The sequence below is a fragment of the Zea mays genome, chromosome 1 (assembly GCF_902167145.1).
Source record: "Zea mays cultivar B73 chromosome 1, Zm-B73-REFERENCE-NAM-5.0, whole genome shotgun sequence".
Classification (NCBI taxonomy): Eukaryota; Viridiplantae; Streptophyta; class Magnoliopsida; order Poales; family Poaceae; genus Zea; species Zea mays.
In genome coordinates this window covers 214,486,612-214,496,131 of record NC_050096.1, presented here as the reverse complement: position 1 = coordinate 214,496,131, position 9,520 = coordinate 214,486,612, and positions in this window count along the sequence as shown.

Here is a 9,520-nt window from a genome sequence, read left to right as displayed (position 1 = left end):
TGGTACCGCGCCGAGTGTAGTAAGGCCATGTCCCGAGCCTCTTCCAGCTGGTCCAGTGAGTCTTCTCGATTAGCTTGATTGCTTTGGTCGGCGTAGGCCCTCGTCCTCGGGGAACCGTATTCTAAGTCTGTGGGCAAGATGGCCTCGGCCCCATAGACTAGAAAGAACGGTGTGAAGCCTGTGGCTCGGCTCGGCGTTGTCCTCAGACTCCAGACCACCGAGGGGAGTTCCTTCATCCATTGCTTGCCGAACTTGTTGAGGTCGTTGTAGATCCGCGGCTTGAGTCCTTGCAGGATCATGCCGTTGGCACGCTCTACTTGCCCATTCGTCATGGGGTGAGCCACGGTGGCCCAGTCCACCCGGATGTGGTGATCCTCGCAGAAGTCCAGGAACTTTCTGCCGGTGAACTGGGTGCCGTTGTCGGTGATGATGGAGTTTGGGACCCCAAAGCGATGGATGATGTTGGTGAAGAACGCCACCGCCTGTTCGGACCTGATGCTGTTTAGGGGTCGGACCTCGATCCACTTGGAGAATTTGTCGATGGCGACCAACAGGTGCGTGTAGCCCCCGGGTGCCTTCTGCAAGGGGCCGACGAGGCCCAGACCCCACACAGTAAAAGGCCAGGTGATGGGTATCGTCTGCAGGGCCTGAGCGGGCAGGTGGGTCTGCCTTGCGTAGAACTGACACCCTTCGCAGGTGCGGACAATTCTTGTGGCGTCGGCCACCACCGTCGGCCAGTAGAAACCTTGTCGGAAGGCGTTTCCAACAAGGGCTCGAGGTGCTGCGTAATGGCCGCAAGCCCCCGAGTGTATCTCTTGTAGGAGCTCCTGGCCTTCGGCGATGGAAATGCATCGCTGGAGGATGCATGAGGGGCTGCGGTGGTAGAGCTCCTTCCCGTCTCCCAGCAAGACAAACGACTTGGCGCGCCGCGCCAACCGCCGAGCTTCGGCTCGATCGAGGGGTAGCTCTCCTCGGTGGAGATATTGCAGGTACGAGGTCTGCCAATTTCGATTAGGCGTGACCCCGCTCCGCTCCCCCTCGATGCACAGTGCCTCATCCTCGGGGGCCGAGGGTACCTCGGGCCGAGCCGAGGGTGCCTCGGGCCGATCCGAGGGTGCCTTGGGCCAAACCGAGGGTGCCTCGGGCTGGGCCGAGGGTGCCTCGGGCTCGAGCGTGTCGTCGATCTTGACGGAGGGTTGATGCAGGTCTCGAGAGAAGACGTCCGGGGGAACCGTTGTTCGCCTCGAGGCTATTTTAGCCAGCTCGTCCGCAGTCTCGTTGTAGCGTCGGGCGATGTGGTTGAGCTCGAGCCCGTAGAACTTGTCTTCCAGGCGCCGAACCTCATCGCAGTAGGCTTCCATCTTCGGGTCGCGATAGTGGGAGTTCTTCATGACTTGGTCGATGACGAGCTGCGAGTCACCGCGAGCGTCGAGGCGTCGGACCCCTAGCTCGATGGCGATGTGCAACCCGTTGACCAGAGCCTCGTACTCGGCCACATTGTTGGATGCTGGGAAATGGAGGCGTAGCACATAGCGTAGGTGCTTCCCGAGGGACGAGATGAAGAGCAGGCCTGCGCCTGCTCCTATCTTCATCAGCGACCCGTCGAAGAACATGGTCCAGAATTCCGGTTGGATCGGAGGTGTTGGGAGCTGGGTGTTGACCCATTCAGCCACGAAGTCCGCCAAGACCTGAGACTTGATGGCCTTCCGAGGGGCAAAAGAGATCGTTTCGCCCATGATTTCCACCGCCCACTTTGCAATTCGACCCGAGGCCTCTCGGCACTGGATGATCTCCCCCAAGGGGAAGGATGATACCACAGTTACTGGATGAGACTCGAAGTAGTGTCGCAACTTCCGCCGCGTCAGGATCACCGCGTACAGCACCTTCTGAATTTGTGGGTAGCGGATCTTGGTCTCGGACAGTACCTCGCTGATGAAGTAGACTGGCCTCTGGACGGGCAATGTATGCCCCTCTTCTCGCCTCTCAACCACGATCGCGGCGCTAACCACCTGAGTGGTCGCGGCGACGTAGATCAAGAGGGTTTCTCTGGCAACGGGAGGCACCAAGATGGGCGTGTTTGTGAGGAGCGCCTTCAGGTTCCCGAGGGCTTCCTCGGCCTCAGGGGTCCAAGTGAAGCACTCGACCTTCCTTAAGAGGCGATACAGAGGCAGGCCTCTTTCGCCGAGGCGCGAGATGAAACGGCTCAGAGCCGCCAGGCATCCCGTGACTCTCTGTACGCCTTTCAAGTCCTTGATGGGCCCCATGCTGGTGATGACCGCGATCTTCTCCGGGTTGGCCTCGATGTCCCGCTCGGAGACGATGAACCCCAAGAGCATGCCTCGGGGAACCCCGAAGACACACTTCTCGGGATTGAGCTTCACGCCTTTCACCTTGATACATCGGAATGTCACTTCAAGGTCGGAAAGGAGGTCGGAGGCTTTCCTCGTCTTGACTACGATGTCATCGACGTAGGCCTCGACCGTTCGGCCAATGTGTTCGCCGAACACATGGTTCATGCACCGTTGGTACGTCGCACCCGCATTCCTCAAACCAAACGGCATGGTGACATAGCAGTACATGCCGAAGGGTGTGATGAAAGAAGCCGCGAGCTGGTCGGACTATTTCATCCTAATTTGGTGATACCCTGAGTAGGCATCGAGGAAAGACAGGGTTTCGCACCCAGCAGTGGAATCCACGATTTGGTCGATGCGAGGCAGAGGGTAGGGAACTTTCGGACATGCTTTGTTTAGACCAGTGTAGTCTACACACATCTGCCATTTCCCTCCTTTCTTTCTCACAAGCACAGGGTTGGCAAGCCATTCGGGATGGAATACCTCTTTGATGAACCCTACCGCCATTAGCTTGTGGATCTCCTCGCCTATGGCTCTGCGCTTTTCTTCGTCGAATCGGCACAAAGGCTGCTTCATGGGTCGGGCTCCAGCTCGGATATCCAGCGAGTGCTCGGCGACATCCCTCGGTATGCCGGGCATGTCCGAGGGACTCCACGCGAAAACGTCGGCATTTGCGCGGAGAAAGTCGACGAGCACTGCTTCCTATTTGGGATCGAGCTCGGAGCCGATCCGGATCTGCTTGGAGGCGTCACTGCTGGGTCGAGGGGGACGGATTTAACCGTCTCCGCTGGCTCGAAGTTGCCGGCGTGGCGTTTCACGTCTGGCACCTCCTTAGAGAGGCTCTCCAGGTCGGCGATGAGGGCCTCGGATTCGACGAGGGCCTCGGCGTACTCCATGCACTCCACGTCGCATTCGTACGCGTGTCGGTACGTGGGGCCGACGGTGATGACCCCGTTGGGGCCCGACATCTTGAGCTTGAGGTAGGTGTAGTTGGGGACGGTCATGAACTTTGCGTAGCATGGCCTCCCCAGTACTGCGTGGTAGGTTCCTCGGAACCCGACCACCTCGAACGTGAGGGTCTCCCTTCGGAAGTTGGAGGGCGTCCCAAAGCAGACGGGAAGATCGAGTTGTCCGAGGGGCTAGACGCGCTTCCCGGGGATGATCCCGTGGAAAGGCGCAGCGCCTGCCCGGACCGAGGACAGATCAATACGCAGGAGCCCGAGGGTCTCGGCGTAGATGATGTTGAGGCTGCTGCCTCCGTCCATGAGGACCTTGGTGTGCCTGACGTCGCCGATGACGGGGTCGACAACGAGTGGGTATTTTCCCGGGCTCGGCACGCGGTCGGGGTGGTCGGCTTGGTCGAAGGTGATGGGCTTGTCGGACCAGTCTAGGTAGACTGGTGTCGCCACCTTTACCGAACAGACCTCCCGACGCTCTTGCTTGCGGTGCCGAGCCGAGGTGTTCGCCACTTGCCCACCGTAGATCATGGAGCAGTCGCGGACCTCGGGGAACTCTCCTGCCTGGTGATCTTCCTTCTTATCGTCGTCGCGAGCCCTGCCACCCTCCGCGGGTGGCCCGGCCTTGTGAAAGTGGCGCCGAAGCATGGCGCACTCCTCAAGGGTGTGCTTGACGGGCCCCTGATGATAGGGGCACGGCTCCTTGAGCATCTTGTCGAAAAGGTTGGCACCTCCGGGAGGTTTCCGAGGGTTCTTGTACTCGGCGGCGGCGACAAGGTCCGCGTCGGCGGCGGCGCGTTTCGCTTGCGACTTCTTCTTGCCTTCCTTCTTGGCGCCGCGCTGAGTTGACGCCTCGGGGACATCTTCTGGTGGGCGGCCCTAGGGCTGCTTGTCCTTCCGGAAGTTAGCCTCAACCGCCTCCTGGCCAGAGGCGAACTTGGTGGCGATGTCCATCAGCTCGCTCGCCCTGGTGGGGGTCTTGCGACCCAGCTTGCTCACCAGGTCGCGGCAGGTGGTGCCGACGAGGAACGCGTCGATGACATCTGAATCGGTGATGTTGGGCAGCTCGGTGCGCTGCTTCGAGAATCGTCGGATGTAGTCCCGGAGAGACTCTCCCGGCTGCTGGCGGCAGCTTCGGAGATCCCAGGAGTTTCTAGGGCGCACATACATGCCCTAGAAATTGCCGGCGAAGGCTTGGACCAGGTCGTCCCAGTTGGAGATCTGCCCCGGAGGCAGGTGCTCCAGCCAGGCCCGAGCGGTATCGGAGAGGAACAGGGGGAGGTTGCGGATGATGAGGTTGTCATCGTCCGTTCCACCCAGTTGGCAGGCCAGCCGCTAGTCCGCGAGCCACAGTTCCGGTCTCGTCTCCCCCGAGTACTTTGTGATAGTAGTCGGGGTTCGGAACCGGGTCGGGAACGGCGCCCGTCGTATGGCGCGGCTGAAAGCCTGCGGACCGGGTGGTTCGGCGAGGGGCTCCGATCCTCCCCACTGTCGTAGCGTCCCCCACGCCTGGGGTGGTAGCCTCGACGCACCCTCTCGTCGAGGTGGGCCCGACAGTTGCGGTGATGGTGCTCTTTGCCGAGGCGACCCGGGGCCGCAGGCGCTGTGTTGCGCGTGCGCCCGGTGTGGACCGAGGCTTCCCGCATGAATCGGGAAGTCGCAGCGCGATGTTCCGAGGGGTACCCCTACCTTCGGGAGGCGGAGCTTTCGGCCCGTCGGACCGTGGCGTCCTCCAGGAGGTTCTTGAGCTCTCCCTGGATACGCCGCCCCTCGGTGGTTGATGGCTCCGACATCGCGCGGAGAAGCATTGCCGCTGCAGCCAGGTTCTGGCCGACCCCACTGGAAACCGGTGGCGGCCTTACCGTGACATCGTCGGCGATGCGGTGCTGGATACCCTGGGGTAGATGACGCACTTCTCCGGCCGGAGGTTGGCCCGCCCATTCCTGCCCAATGTCCTGGCGGATCGGCTCAAGTGTTCCTGCTCCCTCGTCGAGCTTGGCCTGCATCTCGCGGATTTGCTCGAGCTGTGGGTCATGACCCCCCGCCGGGACGGGGACCACAGCTAGCTCCCGAAGGATGTCAACGTGAGGCACAGGCCTAGGGAGATCTCCGTTCTCCGGCATACCAAGATGGTTTTTGAAAGTCGCCTAGAGGGGGGGGGGGTGAATAGGGCGAAACTGAAATTGACAAAGTTAATCACAACTACAAGCCGGGTTAGCGTTAGAAATATAAACAAGTCCGCGAGAGAGGGTGCAAAACAAATCGCAAGCGAATAAGAAGTGTGACACGAGGATTTGTTTTACCGAGGTTCGGTTCTCGCAAACCTACTCCCCGTTGAGGTGGTCACAAAGACCGGATCTCTTTCAACCCTTTCCCTCTCTCAAACGGTCCCTTGGACCGAGTGAGCTTCTTCTTCTCAATCAAACGGGAACAAACTTCCCCGCAAGGACCACCACACAATTGGTGTCTCTTGCCTTGGTTACAATTGAGTTGATCGCAAGAAAGATTCAAAGAAAGCACGATTGCAAAAGCCAAGCGACAAGAGCGACAAATAACACACGGATCTCTCTTTCTCTCAAGTCACTAATCACTAATAATCACTTGTCTCAACTTTGGAACTTGGAGAGATTGGAGGCTTTGAATGTGTCTTGGAATGGATTGCTAGCTCTTGTATTGAATGTTGAAGGTTGGAATGCTTGGGTGAAGTGAATGGAGGTGGTTGGGGTTGTATTTATAGCCACCAACCACTTCCTAGCCGTTGCTCCATTCTGCCGACCGTGGACAGTCCGCCCGCCTGGTCCGGACGGTCCGCGCCTGTAGATCAACGGCTGAAAACGCAACGGTCAGCAGTAACGGCTATATCAACGACTATATTGCATTTAATGCGTCGTCAGATGTCAGATAAAGCCAGTCGCGGATGGTCCGGTCGTGCACCCCGGACGGTCCGCGAGGACGCTATAATTCATTTTTCCGAACCCGTCACCTTCGGGTTTTTCGGTTCCTTACCTACCGGACGGTCCGCGCCTGAGGCCGGACGGTCCGCGCGAGGTCTCAGACGGTCCTTGCTTTTCCTCCGGACGGTCCGTAGTGCAGACTTGGATTTTTGCATTGGTTCTGTCCGAGGGTCATCCTGGTGTTGCGGACGGTCCGCCGCAAGTGCCCGGACGGTCCGCGCTTGGCCTGTTTTTCCAAAAAACTTCTCCTGTCTAGAATAATCTACGGTATTTCGGACAGTCGATTTAGTATAGTTGTAGATGAACCTTTGGCACCTGTAGAACATATAATCTAGAGCAAACTAGTTAGTCCAATTATTTGTGTTGGGCAATTCAACCACCAAAATCAATTAGGAGATAGATGTAAGCCTAATTCCCTTTCAGTTGCCTTCGTTGGGACCCCCTAGATCGACGTGGAAACGTTCACGACTTGGGCCGCAGTCCTCGTCGCCGAGGCTGTGGCTACCGTCAGAACAGTCGGAAAGGCAGTAGTCGCACGCGGTCATAAAGTCCCACATGGCACTGGGGTTACTAAGTCCGGAGAAATCCCAACAGAAGTCGGGCTCGTCTTCTTCCTCGGACCCCGAGGGCCCGTAGGTCGAGGCGGCCGTCAGCCGGTCCCAGGGTGACCGCATACGATACCCCAGAGGGTTTGGACTCGCCTCTACGAGAGCGTCCACCAAAGCGAAGTCGCTTGGTGGGTCGAGGCTGAATCCAAAAGGCGTGAAATGGGAATCGGTTGGTACCTCTTGGTCGACAGGCGGTGACGAAGTCACGTCAGGAGCTGACTGCACCGTCGTCTCAGGTACGAGGGTGACGCCCAGCAAGTCCTTCGCGAGCGTGCTGGCGTCATCCGTTTGCTTGGGGTTGGCGTGTTGCGGGGGGACGACGCTCGTCTTCGTCTCAGACGCGAGGTCGATGCCCGACGTGCCCCCCGTTGGGGCGCCGGCACCATCGACTCGCTCGACAGCCGACGAGGTGCCGCCTCCTGCTTGGCCTTGGTTGCCCCGCCTCCTCCTCCGTCGGCGGGGGAGGGGATGGGTTGAGCTCGAATGTTGTTCTTCCACCACACGGGGAAGACGTCGTTGATTCCGCCGCCGGCGGGCGGGTTGTCGGCCGCCATTGTCGCTGTCGCGAGGCGGGGGAAGGAGTATCATGTCGTAGCTGCCGTCGAGGGACATGAACTCAAGACTCCCGAAACGGAGCACCGTCCCGGGCTGGAAAGGTTGCTGGAGACTGCCCATCTGGAGCTTGACGGGAAGCTGTTCGTCAACACGCAGCAGGCCCCTACCTGGCGCGCCAACTGTCGGCGTTTCGAACCCGGGGGGGTCCCTGGACCGACGAGTAAATTATCGCCGCGTGCCCCAGCCCAGGTGGGTCGGCGCGAGACGGAGCGCGAAGGGGGGAAGAAGCCGGAGGGAGACAGGCGTGAGAGGTGAAATCCCGCGGCCTTCGTGTTTGTCCCGCGCCCAGGTCGGGTGCGCTTGCAGTAGGGGGTTACAAGCGTCCACGCGGGAGGGAGCGAGCGGCCTCACGCGAGCGCCGTCCCGTCCTTCCCCGCGCGGCCAACCCTCGTAAGAGGGCCCTGTATCTTCCTTTTATAGGCGTAAGGAAAGGATCCATGTGTACAATGGGGGTGTAGCAGTGTGCTAACGTGTCTAGCGGAGGAGAGCTAGCGCCCTAAGTACATGCCATCGTGGCAGTCGGAGAGGTTTTGGCACCCGGTTCGTGTGATGTCGTGGCCGTCGGAGGAGCGCCGGAGCCTGGCGGAAGGACAGCTGTCGGGGCTGTCGAGTCCTTGCTGACGTCCTCTTGCTTCCGTAAGGGGGCTGAGAGCCGCCGTCGTCATAGAGCGTGCGGGGCGCCATCATTACTCGTATAGTGGAGCGAGCCAGATGGGACGCCGGTCTTGTTCCCCGTAGCCTGAGTCAGCTTGGGGCAGGGTAATGATGGCGCCTCCTATTGATGTGGTCGGTCCGTGTCCTGGGTTGGGCGAGGTGGAGGCTCCTCCGAGGTCGAGGTCGAGTCTGTCTTCCAAGGCCGAGGTCTAATCCGAGCCCCTGGGTCGGGCGAGGCAGAGACCGTCGGCTGATGCCAGGGCTGAGTCCGAGCCCTAGGGTCGGGCGAAGCGGAGTTCGTCGTCTTCCGGGGCTGAGTCCGAGCCCTGGGGTCGGGCGAAGCGGAGTTCGTCGTCTTCCGGGGCTGAGCTCGAGTCCGAGCCCTGGGGTCGGGCGAAGCGGAGTTCGTCGTCTTCCGGGGCTGAGCTCGAGTTCGAGCCCTGGGGTCGGGCGAAGCGGGGTTCGTCGTCTTCCGGGGCTGAGCCCGAGTCGGAGCCCTGGGGGCGGGCGAAGCGAGGTTCGTCGTCTTCCGGGGCTGAGCCCGAGTCCGAGCCCTGGGGTCGGGCGAAGCGGGGTTCGTCGTCTTTCGGGGCCGAGCTCGAGTCCGAGCCCTGGGGTCGGGCGAAGCGGAGTTCGTCGTCTTCCGGGGCTGAGCCCGAGTCCGAGCCCTGGGGTCGGGCGAAGTGGGGTTCGTCGTCTTCCGGGGCTGAGCTCGAGTCCGAGCCCTGGGGTCGGGCGAAGCGGAGTTCGTCGTCTTCCGGGGCTGAGCCCGAGTCCGAGCCCTGGGGTCGTGCGAAGCGGAGTTTCTTATGGCGCCTGGGGTCGGACTTGGCTGCTGTCAGCCTCACTCTGTCGAGTGGCACAGCAGTCAGAGCGGCGCAGGCGGCGCTGTCCTCTTGTCAGGCCGGTCAGTGGAGCGGCGAAGTGACTACGGTCACTTCGGCTCTGTCAACTGGAGGGCGCGCGTCAGGATAAAGGTATCAGGCCACCTTTGCATTAAATGCCCCTGCGATTTGGTCGGTTGGCGTGGCGATTTGGCCAAGGTTGCTTTTTGGTGAAGACTGGGCCCCGGGCGAGCCGAAGGTGTGTCCGTTGCTGGAGGTTGTCCTCGGGCGAGACGTAGATCCTCCGGGGTCGGCTGCCCTTGCCCGAGGCTAGGCTCGGGGGAGGCGTGATCGCGTCCCTCGAATGGACCGATTCCTGACTAAGTCGCACCCATCAGGCCTTTGGAGCCTTGTGCTGATGGGGTTACCAACTGAGATTTAGGAGTTTTAAGGGTACCCCTAATTATGGTTCCCCGATATATATATATATATATGTAACCAGTCCAAACAATAATAAATTGAGAAGCAGAAATGCTTTATGCCATTATTATTATATCC